The sequence below is a fragment of the Protopterus annectens genome, chromosome 2.part2 (genome assembly GCF_019279795.1).
Source record: "Protopterus annectens isolate FY-2018-M chromosome 2.part2, PAN1.0, whole genome shotgun sequence".
Classification (NCBI taxonomy): Eukaryota; Metazoa; Chordata; order Ceratodontiformes; family Protopteridae; genus Protopterus; species Protopterus annectens.
In genome coordinates this window covers 397260961-397287303 of record NC_056730.1, presented here as the reverse complement: position 1 = coordinate 397287303, position 26343 = coordinate 397260961, and the positions used below count along the sequence as shown (strand labels likewise).

At 40.8% G+C, this 26343-nt stretch overlaps 1 protein-coding gene across 1 annotated transcript in view; it reads left to right on the top strand.

Moving 5' to 3' along the window:
- Positions 1-26343, top strand: part of LOC122795645 (leucyl and cystinyl aminopeptidase) — a 1650338-nt gene that overhangs the window by 461699 nt on the left and 1162296 nt on the right. The window lies entirely within an intron of this gene.

Genomic DNA, 26343 nt, shown 5'->3' with positions numbered 1-26343 from the left:
TAGCACTTGTAGTGGCTGAGCAGACTAGATGCAAAACTGTCTGTTCATTTAATAGTGGTGCTCATTGAGGAAGCAATTTTACTGCTTGTTGCAGTGGATATAAAGATAGGATTTCATAAGCAGTGTAGAAGACCCCCCCCCCCCCGCTTCCCTTAGCTGGCATGGCATTTAAAGTCATTCTGTTTCTGTGTCCTCCTCTCTGATTTAGTGGATATAATTGAGAACACTAAAATCCCTCAAAAAGTATGATGTACAGTTAATACTTTCATAAATAGGACATGAATGAGAAAACTTATCTTAAGTGGCAAGAGAAAAATGTAATAGTCGTATTTTAAACTCATTTGATAAGCTTTTTAACTCCTTTAATAAATTATCAAGTAAAACATAGGCAAACATATTTTATGTAAAAAAAGTATGAACTTGTTCCCAGTCACATACATTATACATCCCATATGTTCTTTTGTATAAGTATTATTCCAGCGTTACATAAATTGCTCAATTCTTGCCTTCCCCTAAAACCTCACTTCTCCTCCAGAAAATTGTTATGCATGTATTGTTACCACAATTTCCTATGTAACTTGCTTCTACCCTTTTCCAAAGATCCCACCTGCAGTTCTTTTATCTCTTTTATAATATTCTATACTTTAAGTACAGTTGGTTTAGACTCTGATTTCCATTTTCTAGTCATTTGTTTTGGCAGCCACCAGAATTAAACTGTAGAAAGCCTTACTGTTTAGGCATTTCAGAACCTGTATCCCAGTTCAAAAGAATCGTTTCTTAGTTACACCCATTTGTTCACCCGGTATTTCTGACAAGAGTACCCTGTAGGACATTTTTAAGTCAGTCAACTCATTACACTCCCGAAACATGCATTTGCAGTTTGCCTGAGGAAAAATTCTTTGGAGTCTAATTGGGGCATAAAAATACCTATGCAAACACTTCAGAGCAAGAATCTTAAATTGTCTGGGCCTTTTTGCATACTTGGGAGCCATACGTATTTCCTCCCACTGTTCCCTTGTAAATTGCTTATCCAGTCTCTCTTTTCAATCTTTTCTAACCTCCTATGATTGATTCCTGTAGTTATTCTGCAATATTTTATATGCTGTACTAATTATTCCCTTTTAACAACCGCTTCTGTTCTAGATTCAACAAAAATCTGTACCAGAGCAGGTCTTTCACTTGGGTTCCCCCTATCCATTTTCTTTGCTTATGCTCTGATATTAATCCCTGGTAGGGAAAGCAGTCTCTAGCTTGCAGTCCAAATGTCTTCTTGGAGTTTTTTCATTCTTTTACTTTTGTCTGTCTAGTTATTTGCTCCCAATACTTTTAGTTCCTTAGCCAGTTTTCTCCAGTAAATTCTACCCTCCTCTTGCCTGGTCTCTGTTCTCCTAACTGCAGTCACCCCTAAAGGCAAAATCTGCTTTATCCATTCTCAAGTTGTATTAGTTCTTAGAATAGTTTCTGCTACTTTATGAATATAATATTTTATATGTCCGTTATTCTTAAGGATCTGCATCCAAAATCCCACTCTATTCTTATTTCTTGAGTTCCCACCTGTTTCATCATCATCCCTTTTCCACTTTGAATTGTAGCTTTCTGCTTGGGCTGTATTATATGAGCATTAATTGTGTAGCTCTAAAATATTCCTTCAGATCAGGTAATCCCAAACAACCAAGCTCTGCTGGAAGGATCAGCTTATCTCACTTACCCTTGCCCTCTTCCCATCCCAGATAATTTTCTTTAACTCTCTATTAATTATTGTCCACAACTTTTCCTGCATTGATAAAAATATGCCTTACCTGTATATAAAACTAAAGAGACTAAAAACATTTTCTCTGGTTGTACCTTGCTATCCAGATCCATAAGCAACAGATTCCAGTTTCCCAGTTTTTGTTGTATCTTTTGTTTAGTCTCTTCCCACATATCCTTAGGTACCATAGCAGAAGCCTTTTTAATCCATACTCCTAAATACTTCATTTTAGCGTTTTCCCCATAAATATGTGTAAGGCTGAACCATTTCATATATAGGTATATAACATATAGCTATAGCCTTTATCTTCATTAATTTTATATCCCCAAAAGACTTGAAATTGTCTCAAAATGTTCCACAACACTGAGATATCCTTTTCTGGTTTTATCAGGTACAAAATAATATTGACTGCATGTAATAGCTTCCAAGAATAGCAAAACTTGCGATAAAACAAAAACAAAAGGCCAGTACTGTGTAAATCCAACCTAAAAAAAGTTTTATTGACACTGTGTTGTAAAGCGCTTTTCGTTTAGCTCATAGGCTAAACTTCTTCAGATAATTACAATTAAAAAAACCCTCATTTATATAGACACACCCTTCAGTGCCTAATCGGCCCTTCTAATAGGTGTATCACTCAAAAGTTTATATTTACATTTACAAAGATGAAACAACATTTAAAACCAGTGGTGTTACTACAGTTCTATAACATGTTCAGATTAACAATGGGTTTAATTCAGTATGTTTATTATGTATAAATCTATATAAAAAAACTATGTTTCATTTGTTAAAAAAAAACAAACAAAAAGTTAGTAATTGACAAGTTCGTTGCTAACATGATAGTCAACCTAATAGAATACGTTGCCAATACAAGAAGCGAATAGTAACGACACTTAAAACTTGTTATAATTTATATATGCACCATTAGTATGAATACATCTAATAAATAGTAAAAATTCACATAAAAAATTTAGGAAATGATAAGTAATTACTTTACTTAAAAATCTTAGAGTCAGTGATAATTAAGTTTCAGTATCTCACAGTCGATCCTTAATTATTAATATTAGGGTTTTGTTATGAATAAGCGCATTCAGGTCCTTAAACGGGTTTAATGTGTCTTTTAACAACATAGGGGGTGAACCCCATAAATTACTAGGTGCAGACAGGTTTTAAGGATAGTGACAAGTAGGTGTTGGGCATACTAAGTTATCACAATATGTCCTAAGGATATCTAACACTTTAAGTCTAACTACACTGGAGGGCCAATCTAAGATATGAAGTGTTATCTCATTACATTTTTAAGTTTCAATATAGGCATTAATGAGCAGGCCTCGTTCAACCCAGGCCAATAATGTGAATTCAACCTCAGTTGCCACAGCAATTCTAGTTCTTCAAGTAGTAGTGAAAAAGGGTCCCCTCTGGAGTCGATCTTAGTTGAGTCGATGACTCTAAATTTGAACCCATGTCCTGGGTGGTCCTTACAATGTCTAGCTAGGGGACTCTCTTGTTTACCCTTACTGATGTAATAGGTGTGCTCATACACCCTATCTCTAAATCTAGAGTCCGTCTTGCCAATGTAATATGCTGGGCAGCTATAACATTGTGCTAGGTAGACTACTGATCTTCAATTGCAGTTATATTTCTCTTTTGTATAGTAATGTGTGCCTCTTATTGTAAATTTAATGACTGTGTCTATATGTCTACATTGGTTGCATGCTTCACATTTATATGTGCCTGGTAATTTTTTACCTCTAATTTTGTTGATGTTCATCGTGTTTCGCTGTTGCAGCATTACAATTGGGTTATCCTGCTGGCAGGCTACCTGCAGTCGGCCCGAGTTCCAAAGTCTAGGACCGGCGTCGGTTTCTGTCGGCTCCTCCCTGACGTCAGTGCGCCAGGGGTATAAAAGATGCAGCCGACGCCATTTTCTTCAGTCTTTCTTGCCGCGTGGTGCCCGAAGCAAAAGCAGTTCGCAAGTGCCGGTTGGCCGACTCCTGAGATTTTCAAATCCGAAGTCTTCATTAAAGCTAAGTATCCCATTGGGGAAACTTTTTTCTTGCTCCAGACCGATGTCAGAAAAAGTTAATAATTGAATTTCTTGTGGGAAGCAAATTCCTCATAAGGATTTTCATTCTTACTGTATTCCTTGCCTAGGCCCTGACCACGATGTTGCTAGTTGTCGGTTTTGTGCTAGATTTTACCAACGCACCATTAAGCTTCGGTACGATTTTGCATTTCATTACTTTGGATGAAGATTCAATTATATAACTACCGGAGTTTATAAAAAGCGCAAAGAAAAGGACAGGCATTCGAGGTCCAAAACCGACGACGAGGCTTCCGCTAGGCCTGTCGCCGGTTCTGAGTGAGATGCTTTCGCAGCCCCTGACGCTCGCTACCTCAAGCCACATGCCGCTTCCGACTCCCACATGGAGCCAACTAGGCCGCTGGAAACTCGAGGTATTGGACACTTGGAAACTATTCCCTCAGATGGGTCCAGAGCCGCTGAGCAGGCATCGGCTTCTGAGGGTGTTTTCAGGCCTACACAGTTATATGTAAAGCCAACTTCAGCGTCAAAGGCAAAGACTAAAGCAGCTCTAAAGACAAAGAAACAAGTACAGCATTCTCCTGGACAGGCCTCCATGCCTAAAAAACAAATGCTTAAAATGGCTGAAGACCTAATTACTTTAATCAGGGGTTCCCATCCCCCTCCTGATAAGAGGCCTAGGCAAGAGATAGAATATGAATCTTCAGATCAGCTTTCCATTTCCTCTGATTCCTCGAACATGAATATTCCCTTCCTCCCTATGAGGATTCTAATGTTGAAGAATCTATCCCATCAGCCTATCCTCCTGAGGATTATTCTTTTAGGGAGACTCTGCATACTATGAGGGAGCATTTCCATTGGGAGAGCAAAGATTACTCAGAATCCAAGAAAAGGCTCAGATACTTCCTTTTATTACCCCAGCACAGGCCCCTTGCTATTCCTCCTGTTTTAGACATTGTAGATGATGTTTTTACAGAGTCCGACCTATCTCCTTACTCTTTACCACCAGCTCTTGTTAAACCAGACAGATACTACAGGGTTCCGGATTCACATAAATTCCTTTACAAAAACCCTGCTGCTGACCCAGAAACTATTTCTCAGGGTCCCAAGGGAGTCGAGGCTTCCACTGCAAAAAACCCTATCCCCTCTGATAGGGATTCAAGGGCCCTGGACAGATGGGGGAAAAAGATTTATACTTCTGCTACCTTGGCTGTAAGAGCTTTAAATTGTCAGTTTCATATGCTTAAATATCAGCAATATCTTATGTCACTGCTTAAACAGGAAATGTTGACAAATTCAGAATGTGCAGAAAACAAAGAAATGCAGGATTTATTGCATGCAGCTGAACAAGTGGGAAAGCATACTCCTGCAGGGCCGCAGCTACAGATTCTTTCATCAAGACACATGCTTGGTTAAAATAACAGAATCTGCCTGATCATGTTAAAGCAAAACAATTAGATGCTTCATTACAATATGATACCTTGTGTGGTGTTAAAGCAGAAGAAGTGTTGAAGAAAATGGAGGACAGAGCTTAATCTATGCAAACAGTGAAGGATTTCTTACAGGTACAGCCTCCCAGATTTAGCAGGAACTGACCTACAAAGAATTGGTCCTTTCCAGTGTCAGACAGGCCACAAAGAGGCAGATACAGGCGCCCCAGAGGCAGGTCACAGCCCCAAGGCTCATGCAGGCCTAAGCAATGGGGTGCTTCTACCTCCAAAAGTGGAGAGGAAAAATCACAGCCATACAGGAAACGGTCTCAATGACTTTCCCCTGCCAACACTAAGCACTTATCTTCTGGCAGCTCCTTTGGGGGGAAAACTAGCACTTTTTTCACAAAATTGGCACATGATCACCCAGGACAAATGGGTCTTAAATATTGTATCTTAAGGTTACAGGTTCCACTTTCACACCCTGCCAAGGCCAAATGGTATGCCAGACCTGCTACGCAATCAATGGGCAGAGGCACAAAAACAAGTTTCATCCCTCATGGACATGAGAGCCATTCGATAAGTACCACAGCAAGAGCAGGGACAAGGATTTTACTCAAGGCTATTTTTGGTACCCAGAAAGGACAAAGCCTGGAGACCAATACTGGACCTGTCTATCCTAAACTTATTCTTGGATATTCCAAAATTCAAAATGTTAACTCTGCAGCAGCTTCTGCCCATGCTGGGCAAGAAGGCTTGGCTTGTGACTTTAGGCCTAAAACAGGCATACCTGCATGTCCCAATCAGACAATCATGCAGAAGATACCTCAGATTTATAGCTGGCTGAATGCACTACCAATTCTCTGCACTGCCCTTTGGCTTATCTACTGCGCCCAGGGTCTTCACAAAATGCCTGGCAACCAGTGATTGCATTTTGCAGACAAAGAGGAATACAAATATATCCTTACTTGGATGACTGCCTTATTCAAGCAGAGAACAAGGACACTCTACTACAGCATCTGGCATTTGTAAAAAAGTTACTAACAGGTCTAGGGTACACAGTAAACGAAAAGAAATCAAAACTCGTACCCTCTAAAGAGATAATATTCCTGGGTGCAAGCTTAAATACAACTGCCCAGATGGCTTATCTCACGCCAGCCAAACACAGACAACTGACTACTTATTTCAAAATGTTGGCAACAAAGATCCAGTTATCTGCAAGAAAAATTATGCAGGCTTTGGGCTTCATGGCAGGGTCTATATTAAATAAACGCTTAAAATGTCGAGTATGACAAGATCGACACAAGTGAACACTTATTTACTCGACCACTCAAATGATCTAAATTAAGAGTTTCGAAAGATTATGTTTGGCCAACATGAAGCATGGTACATCTGACGTAAGTCTGTAACACAATCAAAATAAATGCTAGAACTATACGCGTGCAGATATGTAAGTTTAAGGTAAAGTTACAGGTTGTGCTCACAGATGAAAGTACATATAATGCTACATTTTGCAAATCAAACACATTTGATAGTAATTTACAACGCACTAATTGCAAAGATAGTATAAAAGAAGCACACCTCATTAGTTAACATGGTGGTTTAGATTAGCGGAACATTATGGCTAACACAAAATGTTTTTCACCAGGTGTCATAGGAGAGTACTACGAGTGTGTTAAGTCTCAGAAAGGCAGAGATATGCTTAATATAGATGGGTATTTGTACACCTTAGAAAAGGTAATGAAAGATCGCAGGTACTGGTGTTGTAAGGATAAATTAAGAGAGTGTTGTAAGGGGCGTGCATTGACTAAAAGAGAAATGCACGGTGAAGTGCTATTAAAATGTGCAGGGCATCATCATGCCTCTGATGCTTGTGATGTTGAAAGATATATTGCCTGTGATAAATTAAAAGAAACAGCTCGTACATGTCTGGATACCCCTGCTTTAGTTGTAGATGACATTTGTGCATCTACATCTACAGAGTATACAGCCTCACTTCCAGCAAGGCGGTCAATGTTACAGCAAGTAAACAGGGTCCGCCGTTCAGCAATGCGAAGTTAGGTCACTGCTAGTAGTACTTTAGATACTGTAAACCCAAGTGAATGTACCTTAAAAGGAGGTAAATTTCTACAGAAAAGAAAGACTGACCTTGCAAACAAGATACACGTTTTAGTATTTTCCACTGTTGAAAACCTCAGGGATTTACGTAAATCCCCTATGTGGTTGATGGTTGGTGTGTTTTTAACAAGAGGTAGATTGTAGACAACTATATAGCATTCATGCACTTATTACAGTTGGCAAAAATACAAAGTGTGTACCATTAGTATTCTGCTTGATGTCAAAGAAATCCTTCAAATGCTACAATTTTATGTGGGACTGTCTCAATGAGTTGTTAAGAGAGGCTAATGTGAATGTTTCAGTTAGATTTATTTTAACTGATTTTGAGATGGCAGCAATTCGTAGTATAAAACAAAACTTTCCTGGTGTACATTCAAAGGGTTGTCTGTTCCATTTCGCTCAAGCTATCTGGAGAAAGTTACAAAGTTTAGGACTAGCAACATTGTATAGAAGGTCTGTGATGTTTCAAATAAACATAAAAAAGCTGATCGCTTTGTCATTATTAGCAGTAGATGATGTAGTAACAGCGTTTTTACAGTTGAGTGAATCTTTTCCTAATGAGGGTAAACAGTTACTTTCCTATTTCTCAGATACATATGTCCTGTGTCAGCCTAGAAAGCAAAATACTAGGTTATCTGCTATTTCCAGATTCCCTGCTATGTTCAGTATTGCGGTCTGGAATGTATCTGAATTGAATGCACTTTGTCTACCTCGAACGCAAAATCAGGTTGAGGGATGGCATAGACGCATTCGATGTTTACTTGGACGGCGTATTGCTGATATCTCGTCTGTGTTATTTGTACTTGTTAGAGAGCAGAACAGGGTAAATGAGACTAGACTCCGTTTACAGTCTGCTTCTCCTCCATCTCCTAAAAAAGGAAAACAATTTTGAAATGTGAAAGACTGCAGTAGGTACTACAGCATAAAGATCAGTACACTACACAGGAGTTTCTTCGGGCTGTTGCAATTCTTCTGAAAGTGTAATGATAACTCTAATGTTCACCATCGAGCACACTTTGGGATAATGTCATGGTTTATTACTACATAATTTATGTTTAATGTTTTGCACAGTGGATATTTCACGTTTAGGGTGTGTATAGTGGTAGGATAGCTTCTTAGGTAGTTGATAGATTTATAATGTAGGTAGTCACTTTACACATTTATTTTTGTTTAATGCGTTGTAGTCTGTTACGTCACTAGGGTGAAGGTGTTGGCCAAACAAAATCATTCGATATTTTGATTTTCGGTAAGTTTGTGTTTCAGTTAAATAAGCGTTCGCTTAAATTGTGTCGATCTTGTCATATTCGACATTGTAAGCGTTCGTTTATTTAATATAGACCCTCATGGCATCCTGCATTCAACTAATTCCATATGCAACAAAGACCCAGTTATCTGCAAGAAAAATTCTGCAGGCTTTGGGCTTCATGCCATCCTGCATTCTACTAATTCCATATGCAAGACTGCATATGAGGAAACTTCAGTGGTATCTAAAAAGTGTTTGGACTTAACATTGCAACAGCCTGGAAACAATAATTACCCTCATTCCCTGCCTGCAACAGGAGTTTCGATGATGGCCAAAAGCCTGTCACCTCAACACGGGACAGCCATTCACCATACCCACAGCCAGGCAGACATTAACAACAGATGCATCAGATTATGCCTGGGGGGGCCCATATGGCAGGAAGATGTATTCAGGGCACATGGTCCACAAGTCAAATGCATCTACATATCAATCAAAAAGAGATGCTAGCTGTACAGAATGCCCTGACAGCCTTCAAGGATCTACTTCATCCAGGACAACTACTGATAAAGACGGACAATACTACAGTCTTGTGGTACATAAACAAGCAGGGAAGCACACATTCCTACCCCCTCTGCAGACTAGCCATGAACTTGTGGGACACAGCATTGACTTACCAAGTACATTTGCAAGCACAATACCTGCCAGGAAGGATAAATACTCTGGCAGATGAACTAAGCAGAAACCTAATGGATCCCCACGAGTGGAAATTGGATCCACAAGTATTCAGCATCATAACAAAGAACTGGGGATGCCCGGATATAGACCTATTTGCCTCCCCTCACAACTGCCAACTACAGAGATTCTGCACAAGGACTTATCACAAGCAAGCATGGAAAGTGGATGCTCTATCTTTCAGCTGGAAAAAACTCACAGTATATGCCTTTCCTCCTCTGTCTCTCCTCCCCAAGGTAGTCCTCAAGGTCAATCAAGAGAAGCCAAAAATGATACTGATTGCCCCAGACTGGCCCCGCCAGCACTGGTACCCAATCCTAAAGAGCTCGTCTCAATGCCCAGTTTGGACATTACCTCAGATTCCTCACTTATTGACCCAACAAGAAGGTCAGATACTGCACAGCCAACTCAGGACCTTAAACCTGGCAGCATGGCAGATAATGTAGCCATTCAAAACGCACCTCTCTCTAAAACAGTGATGGATGTTATTTTGGAGGCTAGGCCAGGAGGCCTAACACCAGAAAATCTTGTGCAGAAAAATGGAAGAGATTATGTGCTTGGAACCAGGCATAAGGTATTGACACGATTGTTCCAAATATTCCTCAGATTTTGCAATACTTAACTGAGTTGCTGGATAAAGGCCTTTCCTTTTCATCAATTAAAATTCATGCCTCTGCCATTTCAGCTCATTACAATACAGAACCGCCTATTTTTTTGCATCCATTACTAAGTACTGAGTACCTCAGTGGGGCCAAAAATATAAGACCTCCAAAGATAGCCCCAGTACCTGCATGGGACCTCAACTATGTCTTGGAAAAACTCACACTGCCTCTGTTTGAGCCAGCCTCTGCAGCTGATATAAAATTCTTATCCTGGAAAACAGCTCTGCTCCTAGCAATAACCTCCACTAGACTAGTCTCAGACAGGCACTCATGGCTGTGGAACCTTTTGTCATTTTCCATCATGAAAGGGTTTCTCTGAGGACAAACCCTACATTTATGCCTAAGGTAGTGTCCAGTGTGGCCCTTAACCAAACAATTCATTTGCCTACGTTTTACCCAAACCCACAGAATAAGGGTGAGAGACTTCTGCATTCTTTGGACATTCACAGGCAGTTGTGCTTCTACTTGGACAGAACCAAAGCTTTCAGAAAGACTGAACAACTTCTAGTGGCATATGCTGCAGGATCACAAGGAAAGCCCATCTCAAAACAGACTATTTCAAAGTGGATAAGCCACTGCATTCATTTCTGCTATTCACAGCATGGCAAATCAGTGCCTAAGGGTATTAGGCCACATTCAACCAGAGCAGCAGCCACTTCAGCAGCCTTCCTCAGAGGAGTACCAACCAATGACATCTTGGTGGCTGCAACTTGGAGTTCAGTGCATACTTTTACAAAGCACTATCACTTGCCACTCTACTCTAAATCCAGGGCAGGCTTTGCCACTGCAGTTCTACAGGGCCTGATAGCCTCTCCTAATCCTATTTAGCACCAGCCTCCCAGCCTTAGCTTTGGGATTCAACCCAATTGTAATGACTGCAACAGTGAAACACGATGAACATAGTACAGTTGTGTACCTAACATAAATGTAGATGTTCAAGTGTATTCACTGTTGCAGTCCAGGTTACCCTCCCACCGTCCCCCTTTTCTTTGCTGGGTCTTATCTGTGCTTCATTATTCTATACAACCTATGTGGTGTATTTGCTTGTAGATGAAGGAAAAATTGATTTTTCTGTATGCATGCTTTTTTGCATAATTTAGCCTACCATTTTAGGGGCACCTGACATCTGGGGCAAGAAAAACTGAAGAAAATGTCGTCAGCTGCATCTTTTATACCCCTGGCACACTGACGTCAGGGAAGAGGTGACAGCAACCGACGCCGGACCTAGACTTTGGAACTCAGGCCGACTGCGGGTAGCCTGCCAACCGGATAACCCAATTGTAATGACTGCAACAGTGAATACACTCGAACATCTACATTTATGGTAGGTACACAACTGTACTTTTTCTAACATTAATTTAAGGTTCTGCCCTTTCCTTTGTTAAAACTGGGTGGTCCCCTATTTTATCTATAATATCCCTATCATTGATTGGAAGTTCCCAGTTCTTAGACAAGATGTTCTTAATAGCTAAGTAATCAGTGTTAAATGTAAAAGTGAAGCTAAGTTTGTAGTGAGCTCCTGATGGTTCAGTGTCAAACAATGACACATCTCTTACTTGTATACTAGTTTGTGAGTTTGAGTTAATATTAACAGAAGCTCCGTCACGATGAGCCATCAGAATAGGTTTAAATATACCTTGTTGTCATTTGAGATCAACTTCATCTATCAATTGCTCCACTAGTTCCCTAGTCTTTTTAAGAACATTGTTTTCAATGTCTTACATTCATCTACAAATTCGTCCTGTCCTGTCATCATCCTAGGTGCTCACACCAGTTGTCATTTAACTACTGATCTCTTTTGGTAGTATGGGTGTGCACTGGTATAGTGAAGAAAGCAGTTGGAGTATGTCTTCTTGCTAAAAATGCGTGCTCGATATTGTTGGTGTGTGTAATCTTTAATCAATTCAACATCTAGATAGTTAATAACATCTCTATTAAATTGACTAGTAAATCTTAAAAAAAACTAGTGGAATTGTTGAATATATCAATCAGATTCAATGCTAGTGGTGTGAGTCTCCCTAGATGATCATGAATATGTCATCCAAAAGGCGAGTGTAATAGAATAAATGTTGGTAGACTTCAATATTGTCCAGAATTACCCTGTGTTCCCAATAAGCCAACACTAGGTTTGCAAAACTCGCACCGCAGGGAGACTCCATCGCTACCCCTATTTTTTGTAGAAAGTAATGGTTGTTGAACATGATAAAGTTGTTGTCTAGCACTATCCCCAGTAGTTCTTCCACTAATCTCATTTCGTTCTGGTCTGCTCCCTTGGACCTAATGTGGTCTATTACCCACTGGGTTCCCATATTTTGCTGCATGACCGTATGTGAGTCGCATACGTCAATAGTCATGAAGTTGTATTCACCTTTAAAGTCCAGTTTGTTTATGTTGTCCAAAAATAACCAAGAATCTTTACAGATTTGTGGTTCAAGTGCTACATATTTTTTTAATATATTGTCAACCTTTGCACAGGGATACGAGATAGATTGCCTAGCATCCACTAGAGCACACATAGGGGGTCCTGATTCTTATGGATTTTTGGAACTCCGAATAATATTGGCATTTTAGGGGAGGCCATGTTTAAATAATTTAAAACGTTCAAATCAATTAGTGCATCGATGAACAAATCATTAATAAGCTATGTTCACCTCATTTAAACTAACAGCTGTGTGTGCTTCCCCTTTCAACACTTTGTTCATGCGTGTATCGTAATCCTTTATTTCCATCAGTAGCAGTCCTCCCCCTTTGTCTGGCTTCATCAGTCGGACCGGAAGGTGTTGGAGATTCTTTAACGAGTCTCTCTGTTCTTTGTTTAAATTCGTTAAAGTGTTACAGTTAGACTTGTGTGGTGGATTGTTTAGTGATCTAAAGTCCATCTCGCGCAGTGTTTCAAATAGTAGAAGGGTAGGGTGAATAGGTGGATTGAAAGTACTAGGAACTCGTGTCAGTTCTATATTCTGATTTGAATTGTTCCCCATTAAAATACACAAGTTAAATTTTCTTGTATACAATTTAAAATCAATTAGTAATCTTGCTATATCCACTTTGTATGAGGGGACAAAAGTCAAGCCCTTAGCTAGGACATCTACAATTAAGGGGTCTAATTGTACATCTGTAAAGTTGAAAATGTTGAAATCCCGTTCTGTATTAGTTACTATGTTACATTTTTTATTAGTGTTCAACATAATAACCTCATTGTTAATGTTCATACAGTAATCATAGACACAGTCAGTGTCTAAACAAATAATTGAATGGAGACTTACCCCTTCATCGGCCCCACATTCTACTTCCTCTTCTTGTTGTTCCTTTGTGTGTTGTAGACCCTCCGTTGGTTATGTTGTTTGTTGTGGTTTTGGCCTCTGGGTTTGGAAAATTTTGCCTACTGCTGTTAGGATTCCTTGTCGTATTGTAACTATCCTCTTCTCTGAAGTTGCTTACTTCTATATTCTCCATGAATCCTCCATTCTGGTTGTTACTCGCTTCCCCATTTGTATCACTTTGTGGGTAAGGTTCTGCATGCCTACTAGGTGTTGATTTCATCGCTCTTGAGTTATGTTGGTTCAAACCATACTGTTTTAGACTTATCGGGTTCCACGTTTGCGAAGTGGGCAGATCTGGATAAGTGGCCCTATCGTTGTAGTCCTTTCTGTCCCTCTGTAGTTTAGGCACTGAAGGGTGTGTCTATATAAGTGAGGGTTTTTTAAATTGTAATTGTCTGAAGAAGTTTAGCCTATGAGCTAAACGAAAAGCGCTTTACAACATAGTCTCAATAAAACTTTTTTCGGTTGGATTTGCACAGTACTGGCCTTTCGTTTTTGTTTTATTGACTGCAAATAAATCCAACTTTTTTAATTAGTGTACTAATTATATTATTGAATTTTTGAGTCCCTTATTTTCTTTGCCAGTTGCTCTAAATATAAAGCAAGTAAAAACAGCCTGACAAACTGTGTGTGCGTGTAACACAAAAGTTGGTAATAAACATTTTAAAAAGCTGTAGGTGAGAATAATAACTTCTTATCATAATGGCTAGACTATCCATATTAATTTTGTAACGTAAAAGGTAGAGTACTGCATTATGCTGTAGGAGAAGCACTTGAAAAGAAATAAGCACATGAATTTGATAAAGAAAGGATTTCAGGATGGCTGTTCAGCAGAATGTCAGGGACAAAGGAAAAGGAGAGTAATTACTAGTGATAGAAGAGAGAAAAAAATAATGGTAGATTTGTGGCAGTAAGGGCTACTGGCAAGGGAGGAGGATTATGCTGACATTTATATTCCACCTAAATCTGTTATTGTGAAGCTTGGGAGAAATAATCAGCGTTAAGCAGGGAATATCACTTCTAAATCATGTTCCAGTCCCCATCTGTAACAGTCAGAATGTATCTGTGGTTCCTAAAAGGGAATGTATAACAAAAGAAAGTAGATGTCGTAAGAAATTTATGAAAATATTTGGTATAGAAGACATGAATTCAGTAGTAGGAACTCTGAGAGAATTTACATAGTTTTCCATAAGGTACAAAAACTTGGCTGTAAACAAGACAGAAATTATATTTTACAGAAATATATGGAGTTAATCGAAAGCTTTGACACGCATCCAATAACTATTTCAGATCATGCGCCAATAAAAAAAGAAAGATAAGAATGTAGGGCAAGCATAGAAATGAGACACTGGTACTTTCCTACCTACCTGTTATAAAGAGAGGAATTTAAAAATGGATAGTAGAATTTTGAGATGATCTTAGAGAAGATAGAAATTTATTCAGAACTGATAGCTATGGGGTAGGATAAAATGAAAGTAGAGTTTAAAAATAGGGTAGAAGTGAAAGAAAAAAAGAGATATGGTTAAGAAGCAACTGAAATAAGAGTGGATGGATTAATGTGGTTAAAGTATTGCAGAATAAGGGTAATCTCACAAAACAAGATGCGTAACTGCAGCACTAAAGAGAAAATAAGGGAGAATCTGGATGATATGCATCAATTTAGAAAGATTGCTGTAAAACTACTGTTTTTTTGATAACTTCAGAGCACAGACATTTTTAGCACAATGACTCTGGCAACAGAAATTAGAAAAGGTTGTTACCAAACTTAGAGAGCCTATGACAAGAAAAATAACCAGAGAATCCTGTAGAGTTATTACAGATTTTTTGGAAATTTTATAAAAATTGTGTAAAGCAGAGAAATGTGGAAATCAAGAAAGAGCACAAATGGAAATATTTGTGGTAGACTTAAGTATGCCAAGGTTAAAGGTAGATGAGGCTCGACAATTAACAGTTAAGATAGGAGGGGATGAGATAAAAGTGGTGATATATAATCCATCTGCAAGAAAGTCTTCAGTATGGTATTCCTTGTAGAAGTTTGAAAGCTACGAGGGAAAGTAATAAACATCTGGAAGGTTTCGTTTAACAGTATTTTAAAGGATGGAAAACCCTAACATCCTGGAAGAAAGCTGTGGTGGCTATAATACCTAAAGACAGTCGATATCTATCAGACCCAGCTTCATATACATCTATTTCAATTATAAATCATGATTGTAAAATGTTAATCACTACAATAGCTAAAATAATGGCAAAGGTGTTGCCAATTGTGATAAATATGAATCATTGTGTTTTAGTGATGGGGAGGTAAACATCTGACAACTTTAACAGAACAATGATGATAAAGAGGAAAGCAGAATTTAAGAAAATACCACTGCTGTTGGTGGGTTTTTAATTGCAGAGAATGCATTTAATAGAGTAGGGCAATATGCATTCCCTAATACAATTATAAGGTTAATTAGCAGAATATGTCAGGGATTTGAGGTAAAAATTAAAGTGTGAGGGTTTCTCTCTTATAAGTTGTGTCTGAACAGAGGAACCAGACTCTGGTTGAAGTCCATGGTATTCCTGATCAACTCCTGTGTTTTCCTCTGTCTTTCAAGCATTTTTCTTTGGAACAGTGGAAAAGGTTTCACTGGCATAGTATATCTGTGTGCTTTATTATCAGAAGAATGAGAAGCGGAGGCCCCTTATTCGTGATGGCTCACTGTTTATTGGACAGACTTTTGTTTTTCTTCTTAGCCTGTTCTACATCATAAAATGACTTTGATCCTACAGGAAAAAATTCTGAAGGCAGCTGGATTTAACAACTTAAATCTCACTCCAGCTTCTTGACATTCCCTGAATGCTGGAATAAGTTTGTTGATCTTGTGCTTGATGTAGAGTGAGTAATCACTTTCCACAATTTGTCTACAATCTCCAACCTCCAACTTTTAATACTTTGCCTTTTTGCCACAGCTTTGTCAGGATCAGCTGTTCTTGGTAGTAGGTTTGCATCTTTTCTAATTCAGGGCTTGGCTGCTTTCTCGTGTACAAATTTGGAACATGCTCACAGTGTACTCTTTCAGTTCAATTAACAGTTCCTGCTGTGGAACACCAGTCTATTTGCTTATTTGTGCCTTTATGAAATTAATGCAGTCTCTTCCTTCCAGTTTCTCTGGTACAGCAGAAAATCTCACATTTTCTGTATTTGCTCTGTCCTCCAATTCTATCATTTTTTAAACAATCTCTAGAGCAGTCTCATACTCAGCCAGCCTTTTCTTCATTTTGACCTCAGATTTTTGCATTTTTATAATTTCATCTGAATATATCTTTAAAGCTCCTTCCACTTTTCCATCCCTTTGTTAGTGGAGTTTATATATTCCTTCAGTGTTTTTTATTTTAATTAGCTCCAAGCACATTTGACTGTTTTTCCTCTAGATTAATGGAAGCCATGTGGGCGGCCACAGTGGTGCAGCGTTTAGCGTTGCCGCCTCACAGCAAGAGGTTCTCCGGTTTGATCCTCAGCTGGGGTGCCTTCTGTGCGGAGTCTGCATGTCCTCCCTGTGGTCGCGTGGGTTTCCTCCGGATGGTCCGGTTACCACCCACATCCCAAAGACATGCTATAGGTGGATTGGATACACTAAATTGGCCCTAGGCGTGAGTGTGCCTTCTGTGGAAGGTTGGGCGCCGGGCTGGCAACTCAACACCATAAAACTCCACTGCCAATCATGAGCGGACAGTGATCTGCTGTGGCGACCCCTAACCGGGAAAAGCCGAAAGAAAAAGAAGATTAATGGAAGCCATGTCTTCCACCAAAGCTGAAGTTTGAAGTGCTTTTAGCTGAACAGCTTCAAGATTCTTCCTAGTCAGTGTTTTCTCTTTAGTTTTTCTAGTATTTTTCTTTCATGCTGTCTTAGTTTCCTCTTTGCTGTCATCCAACCACTGTGTACTTTTGGGGGAGGGGACAGGAAAATAGAGTGAAGAATCCTGATCGTCATCCACTCCTAATGACATGGACGTTTTATATGCCCTGTGTTCTAGTACTTCCCCGAGGAGGAGCATACAATGACCCCTGTGGGTGATTTCACCCATAATATGTTGATGTCAGACCCCCAAATCTGTGCGCACATATTTGCTGGTCACTAATTTTGCTAGAGTAATATTATTGATAAAGAATGAGAGAGCAGTATTGATTAGAAGGAAAAAAAGATAATTATAGAAGACTTGGATTGATGAGGTTATTGGATGGATAAGCAGATTACCTTGGTATACATTTATGACCCCCCCCCAAAAAAAAATCACAAAATCATTTGAGCACAGGAGAATATTAGGAGAAATAAGCATTTTAACAAGGTATTTTATTTACTGGAGGAGGCTGAAATATGGTCGGTAGCAGTGATGATGTACCTGGGCCTAGAATGGAGGCTATAACTAGAAAAAGAAGATTTTTAAATAAGTGCACAAAAGCAAGGCAGCACAGTGGCCCAGCAGGTAGTCTTGACCCCTCACAGCAAGAGGTTCTGTGGTCAGATTATTGACTGGGTTGCCTTCTGTGTGGAGTCTGCATGTACTCCTTGTGATTTCATAAGTTTGTTCCGGGTGCTCCTCTTTCTCCCACATTCCAAAGACATGCAGTAGGTGGACTGGACACACTAAATTGACTGTGGGTGTGAGTGCATGTGAGTTATGGAAGAACACCGGTGTCAGGGCTAGTGACCTGGCAGTGTTAACATTAGCTCTAGATGATGGTCACTGTTGATGTTACACTCTGACCCTGTGTGCAAAAATTATAAAAGGAGTTATGGTTGGATGGACATGAAATAATTTTGTGTAAGTTATGTTTCTCAGTTAAAAAGAGACCAGAAAGAATTTTCATACTATTTCTCAAGATATGGTAATCTAGCTAGACTGGATAGAAACTACATATTACAGGAGCATTTTTATTTTATTGAAAGGTTTGAAATTTAACTGATAACTGTCCGATCATGCCCCTTTAATGCCTGTATTAAGGATACAGAGAAGTAAAAAAAAAATGCCATTGGAATTTCCTTGTGTTCATTGAAAAGAATAAAATTGGAGGACTGGATAAATCTTTTATGAAAGGTGAAAACTACTGTGGAAGGTGTAGCTGTTAGGAAGAAGATGAAAGTGGACTTTTTCTCACATAATTCTTGTATATCATCAGAGAAAGAGTTGTGGGAAAATGGTGATAGAAACTATTTAAAAGCACTGACATCTAGATCTGTACAGCTCAGAAAGCTCCTGCCTGGTGCCCTGCAGAGTTGTACAGCAGTAGAGAGACAAAAGAGAGACTTTGGAGTGATTAAGTATAATTTTTCTGATTTTTTAGAGTTTCTGTGATTTAAAAAGCTTGTTTCAGCTACATATTGTACTTAACAAAGCCGTTTTTGTGTTTATATTACCTGTTTAACTGTTGTAGGCTACACACACACACGTGTGATAGCCATTTCCGTACATTTAAAGTGTTTTTTTGATTGTGTCTGTGTTATTTTCTGAAAAAAAAAAAATATATATACTTTTTTCTCCACCTTTCTAAGCTAGTAGAATCCAGTTTTTAGGTTAGTGCTGAATTCAGGGCTGTGTTACAAGTTTCTGTGTTTGCTCATACCTTACTTGGACAGAAGGAAGTTTCTCTGTTCACCTGTGAGAGAGGGGAGCTTTGAGCAGCCTATCTATCTCTGGAAGAATGGTTTCAGCCCAGAAATAAGTAGTTTGTTGGCCATGTTGGGCTAAAATTTCTATCTCTTTCATTTCCCTGCTATAAAACCCACATTTGCGTGGTTTTGTGCGCCAGGCAGAGCCTGTTAGCTAGGGTATAACTATTCCTGGCTCCACAAAGTCTACTCTTCAAGTTTTGCCTTGGAACTAGACAAACTTTCAACTTAAGCACTCAGACCATTCACTCCTCAGCCCGGCGCTTGCTAAAAACTCATAACAAGCACTAATAAACCTTAGCACTAGACCCCACCCCCCCCCATACTGTAGAGAAGGACAAGGTGCTCTATTCTACCTTACCAGCCAATCAGTAAAGCAGTTCACTGTACCTATCCAAGCATGTCCAAAGAGCAGTTTCAGGTGTACTCTCCGGTCCAACTGGTGAATGTGGGCATTTTGAGGCAATGCTACAATTGCCTCATGTACACCAACAACCCTGTCCTCCTACCACTAAACACTAATACATGCGAGAGATGCAATTATACAGCCAAACTGGAGGCTAAGCTCTCTCAACCCAAGACTGGACCAGACAGTTAAGAGGAGAAGGGAACTACTTGCATCACACCACCAGTCTCACATAGACATATGAAACCAGCACCGGCAAAAAACACACATAAATACAGGAAAACATACTTGGAGGCTCTGAATAAAAATCTGCAAAAGCAACAGAGACCTCCAAAGCAGACATCCAAGCAACCTCCACCCCCCTCCAACACAAACCATGAAACACAAACTTCACAAAATCAGTGTGCCACACAGTCACAGCCCTTAAGGCAAAATAACATACCCAACACACTAGTAATAGGTGACCATATAGTCAGGCGCACTGACGTCCCACTCACTAGGATCAACAAGGAGAAGGTTACTATTGGAGGTCTGTCAGGTGCCAGGATCCACCACATAACACAAGCACTCAGGTTACTCCAGAACAAGTACAAATACGACTCTGTCGTTCTCCATGTTGGTGTGAATGACCTGATCTGTACCTCCCTGGACTACATGAAAAGAGACATGGAGGAGCTCTCTGATCACGTAGCCCAGGCAGGTATAACCCTGACCCTGAGTAGCATCCTGCCCTCACCAAGAATGATACCATGGTATAAAGAAAACAAATTGTCAATTTCAACAATTGACTAAGCTTCTGGTGTCATTCAAAGGGGATCCTGTGTCTGTCAGCCTGAGATTACATGCTCGACAAGCCACTCTGCTTGCACCTGTCACCCCTAGGCTTTCAAATACTGGCCAAGGTTCTTGCCACCCCCATAGTGCCTTTTTTAGGCAAGGCTCAAAAGACAAACCCACTGCTGTAAATAGCACAAGTAACAAAAAACTTAGGGTAATGCTACTCAGTGCCAGAAGTGTAAGCCTCAAAATGCACGCACTCAAGACATTCCTCAGTATGGAGAAAATCGATATATGTGCAGTGACAGAAACCTGGTTTAAGGCTCCAGAGAGCACCCCAGCACTACCAGGCTACAACTCATACCATACATTTTGGCCACAAAACCCAGACCGAAATACAAAAGGCAGGGGCATATCCATATTCATCAAGGATACCCACACCTCCAGTTTAGTGGCACAGCACGATGCTTCAGAGGTCATCCATGTGCAACTAACAATGGGCAAAACTGCAATTCAAATTGTAGCTTGCTACAGATTACCCACCATGTCCCAAGACCCCCATTCCGCATTTCTGGAAACACTGGGAAGCATAAAACTCCTACCAAACACCCTGATATTGGGTGATTTCAATTACACAAACATTAACTGGGAGAACTACTCGGGTACAAACTCCCTTGCCCAACATTTCCTAGAATTTATAACTCAAACGCCCTGGATCAACTGGTTAATACCCCCACCAGAGGTGACAGCATATTGGACCTGGTCATCACCAACATGGGTGACCGGTATTCCACACCGGAGGTCAACCCCTCGCTGGTTAGATCTGACCATAAACTAATCACTCTGGATATCCACATTCCACCCCCAGTCAAAGAAACCACCGTGAAAAACTTTTCAAAAGCAAACTTCACATTACTTAAGACTGAGGTGGAAAGTTTGAAAGCCCCCACGCTAAAAGGATAACGCTGTCCAAGCTGCAAAATCCTTCACTAATGCACTGTACGGGCACCTACAAGAATGCATGGATCATGCTATCCCAAGCAAAACCAAGGCTCACTCCTCCAAGAAAAGGAAACCAGTCTGGTGGATCTGTGCCATAAGCAAGCTATACAATAGAAGGAGGAAACTAGTACAGAAAAGAGTAAAATCCCAAAAAGGGAAGACATCCCTGATCAGTATCAGCAAGAAACTACAATCCCTCATAAAATCATCCAAGGCTAGCTTCGAAAGAAAGATTGACAAGGACTCCAAAGATAACCAGAAGGCATTCTTTAGCTATGTCAGGAATCTAAGTGGCAATTCTCAGATCTGCTCAGAGTTAGAACAGAATGGCACAAAATACACTGAACCGACTGACATCGCCAACATCCTGGCTGACAGGTTCAGTGCAAACTTCACCCTCCTCACCCCCAAAAGGGCCCATAACCATACCAGAAGAATGTAGTGCCCCTGGAATCACAGACACTTGAGTTAAAACAGCCCTCTCCAAAGCCAAAAACACAGCATCAATGGGACTGGTCGGTATCCCAGGTTGCGTCCTACACAAGCTCCAAGATGAACTAACCCCTCACCTAAACACACTGTTCAAACTCAGCCTCTCCACAGGCTATGTGTCCATAGAGTGGCGCACAGCAACGGATGTTCATCGTGTTACACTGCTGCAGTCATTACACTTGGGTTATCCTTGCCATCAGGCGGTTCCCCAGTCGGCCTGAGTTCCAAAGTCTTGATCTGGTGTCGGTTGCTGTCACCTCCTCCCTGATGTCAGTGCGACAGGGGTATATAAATGTAGCCGACGGTATTTTCTTCAGTCTTTCTTGCTGCGTGGTGCCCGAAGCAAAAGCAGTTTGCAAGTGCCGGTCGGCCGACTCCTGAGATTTTCATTCCGAATCCAGAACCGAAGTCTTCTACAAAGCTAAGTACCCCGTTGGGGAAACGTTTTCTTGCCTCAGACTGATGTCAGTAAAAGTTAATAACTGTATTGCTTGTGGGAAGCAAATACCTCATAAGGATTTCCATTCTTATTGTATCTCATGCCTATGCCCAGACCACGCCGCCACTGGTTGTCGGTTTTGTGCTAGGTTTAACAAGTGCACTATTAAACGTCGGTTTGATTTTGCCGGACATTACTTTGGCAGAAAATTTAATTGCACCATGCCGTCAGATCTTCCGATGACCGGAATTCATAAAAAGTGCAAAGACAAGGACAGGCATCCGAGGCCCAAAACTGATGACGAAGCCTCTTCTAGGCCAGTTGCTGGTTCTCTGGTTTTCAGCGAGGCACCTCCGCTTCTGCAGAACCACAGGCTGCCTCCGACTCCTTCGTGGAGATGGCTGGGCCTTCGGCCGCACAAGTTTTTCAGACTACCGAAACCGACCCTGTTGAGGGATCCGGAGTACCTGAGCAACCCGCAGCTTTGGAGGGTGTCTTCAGACCTACTCCGCTAAGCATTAAACCCTCTTCTAAGTCTAAGCCTCCTTTAAAAACAAAGAAACAAATACAGTCTCCAGGACAGGCCTCCATGCCTAAGAAACAAATGCTCAAAATGGCCGAAGACCTAATCACTCTGATCAGGGGGTCCCATCCCCCACCTGATAAAAGGCCTAGACAGGATGCAGACTATGACTCATCCGACCAGGTGTCCATTTCCTCAGGTACATCCTCAGACCCAGGTTATTCTTTACCTCCTTATGTGGATTCTGATGCTGAGGAATCTATTCCATCAGCCTCTCCACCAGAGGATTACTCCTTTGGGGAAACTTTATACACCATGAGGGAGCATTTCCATTGGGAAGGCCAGGATTACTCAGAATCCAAGAAAAAGCTGAGAGACTTCCTATTTTTACCTCAACACAGACCCCTTGCTATTCCGCCAGTGTTAGATATTGTGGATGATGTGTATACTGAATCCAGCTTAAATCCTGATTCCTTACCTCCAGCTCCAGTTAAACCTGACGGGTATTGCAGAGTCCCTGACTCTCTCAAATTCTGACTCTCACAAATTTCTGTATAAAAGCCCTGTTGCAGACCCTGAAACTATTTCTCAGGGACCCAAAGGGGTTAAGGCCTCATCAGCAAAACCCATACAGATCCTCCTAATTTTAAAGAAATGCAGGATTTATTGCATGCTGCTGAACAAGTGGGAAAACATTCTTTGCAATGTGGTTTTGATACTTTAGAGGCCTCCTGTAGAGCAGCAGTTACAGGCTCTGTCATTAGAAGACATGCATGGTTAAAAGAACATATGTTACCAGATCATGTTAAAGCCAAACTACTGGATGCACCTTTGCAGCATGATGTGTTGTTTGGAGTTAAGGCAGAAAAGATATTAAAGAAAATGGAGGATAAGGCAAAATCTATGCAAACAGTGAAGGATTTCTTACAGGTTCAGCCTCCTCGATTTAGTAGAAACTGGCCAACAAAGAATTGGTCCTTTCCAGTTATGGACAGACCTCAAAGGGGCAAATACAGACGTCCAAGAGGTAGAGGTAAGCTACAAGGTCCGCACAGGCCTCGACAATGGAGTACTTCAGGCCAGAAAGAAGGGGAAGACAGGCACCAACCTTATAAAAAACAGTCCCAATGACTTCCCACTACAGCTGCAAAACAACTCTCTCTTGGCAGCCCCCTTGGGAGGAAAACTGGCTCTTTTCTATCACAATTGGCATATGATCACCAAAGACAAATGGGTTCTCAATATCATATCTCAAGGTTACAGGTTCCACTTTCACACTCTGCCAAGGTTAAAAGGAATGCCAAATCTGCCACTAAATCAGTGGGTAGAGGCTCAAAAACAAACTACAGCACTCATGAGTGTGGGAGTTATTCAAAAGGTACCACCACAGGAACAAGGACAAGGATTTTACTCAAGACTCTTTCTGGTTCCCAGAAATGACAAAGCTTGGAGGCCCATTCTGGATCTTTCTTCTTTAAATACTTACCTGGATGTTCCAAAATTCAAAATGTTGACATTACAGCAGCTTCTTCCCATGCTTGGCTCATGACTTTGGACCTCAAGGAGGCATACCTGCATGTCCCTATCAGACAAAACTGCGGAAGATACTTCAGATTCATAGCTGGACCAATGCACTATCAATTCTCTGCACTTCCCTTTGGCTTATCTACTGCGCCTAGGGTCTTCACAAAGTGCTTGGCACCAGTAATTGCATTTTGCAGACAGAAAGGAATTCAAATTTACCCATACCTGGACGACTGCCTGATTCAAGCAGAGAGCAAGGACATTCTCCTACAGCATCTGGAGTTTGTAAAAAAAGTTATTAAGTTGCCTGGGGTACACAGTAAATGAAAATAAATCAAAGCTAGTGCCCTCACAAGAGATAATATTCCTGGGTGCCAGCTTGAACACAACTGCCCAGATGGCTTATCTCACGCCATACAAGCAAGGACAACTGACTCAATACTTTCAATTGATGGCAACAAAGACCCAACTCCCTGCAAGAAAAATTCTGCAGGCCTTGGGCTACATGGCATCTTGCATACTACTAATTCCATATGCCAGACTGCATATGAGGAAACTACAATGGTACCTAAAGAGTGTATGGTCTCAACACTGTCAAAATTTGGAAACAGTTATACCACTAATTCCTTGCCTTCAACAGGAGTTTCGATGGTGGGCTCAAGCTTGTCACCTCAACAAGGGACAGCCATTTACTCAACCCACAGCCAGGCAAACACTGACAACAGATGCATCGGATTACGCCTGGGGAGCACATATGGCAGGAAAATGTATTCAAGGCAAGTGGCCCATAGAACAAAGGCATCTTCACATCAACCAAAAGGAGATGCTAGCTGTACAAAATGCCCTTATAGCTTTCAAGGACCTGCTGCATCCAGGACAACTATTACTAAAGACAGACAACACCACAGTTATGTGGTACATAAACAAGCAAGGGGGCACCCATTCCTGCCCCCTCTGCAGACAAGCCATGACCTTGTGGAACACAGCTATAAACTATCAAGTTCATCTACAAGCACAATTCCTGCCAGGAGAGAAAAACACACTGGCAAACGACTTAAGCAGAAATGTCATGGATCCCCATGAATGGGAATTGAATCCACAAATATTCAGAATGATAACACAGAAATGGTGGAGCCCGGACATAGATTTGTTTGCATCCCCAAGAAATTGCCAGCTAAAGAAATTCTGCACAAGGAGTTACCATCCACAAGCATGGAAAGTGGATGCCCTCTCATTCAGCTGGAAAATCCTAAAAGTATATGCTTTCCCATCACTGCCTCTTCTTCCAAAGGTACTCATAAAAGCCAGGCAAGAGGAGCCAAAGATGATCCTGATTGCTCCAGACTGGCCACGCCAGCACTGGTACCCAATCTTAAAAAACTTAGCACAAGGACCATCCTGGATTTTGCCTCAAATACCACATCTGCTGTCTTAGCACAACAATCAGATACTTCACAGCCAGCTAAAGACCTTAAACCTAGCTGCATGGAAGATACCTTAGCCAAACAAGCAATGCCTCTCTCCAAAGCTGTTATGGATGTCATCCTGGAGGCCAGAAGGCCTAGTACCAGGAACGCCTATTCGGATAAATGAAAGAGATTCTGTGCCTGGAACCAGGCCCACAACCTTGCCCTCTTGTGCCAAACATTCCTTATATACTACAATATTTGACTGAGATGCTGGACAAAGGCCTCTCCTTTTCATCCATCAAGATCCACGCCTCTGCCATCTCTGCTCATTACAACACGGATCCACCAATTGGTAAAACAGTACCTCAGAAGGGCAAAAAACATAAGACCGCCCACTTTGTTTTGGAAAAATTAACTCTACCTCCTTTTGAGCCAGCTAGCACAACAGAATTAAAATATATTTCTTGGAAAACTGCTTTGCTCCTGGCACTAACATCAGCACGGAGAGTTTCAGAATTACAGGCACTAATGGCAGTTGAACCTTTCCTCATTTTCCACCAGGACAGGGTGTCCTTAAGAACTAACCCCACTTTTATGCCTAAGGTGGTTTCAAGTGAGTCTCTAAACCAAACTATTCACTTGCCAGCTTTTTATCCAAAACCACAGAATAAAGGGGAGAGACTACTGCATTCATTGGACATTCACAGGCAGTTACGCTTTTACTTGGACAAAACCAAAGCTTTCAGAAAATCTGAGCAATTATTGGTAGCATATGCTGCAGGAGCACAGGGAAAAGCAATTTCTAAACAGACTATTTCCAA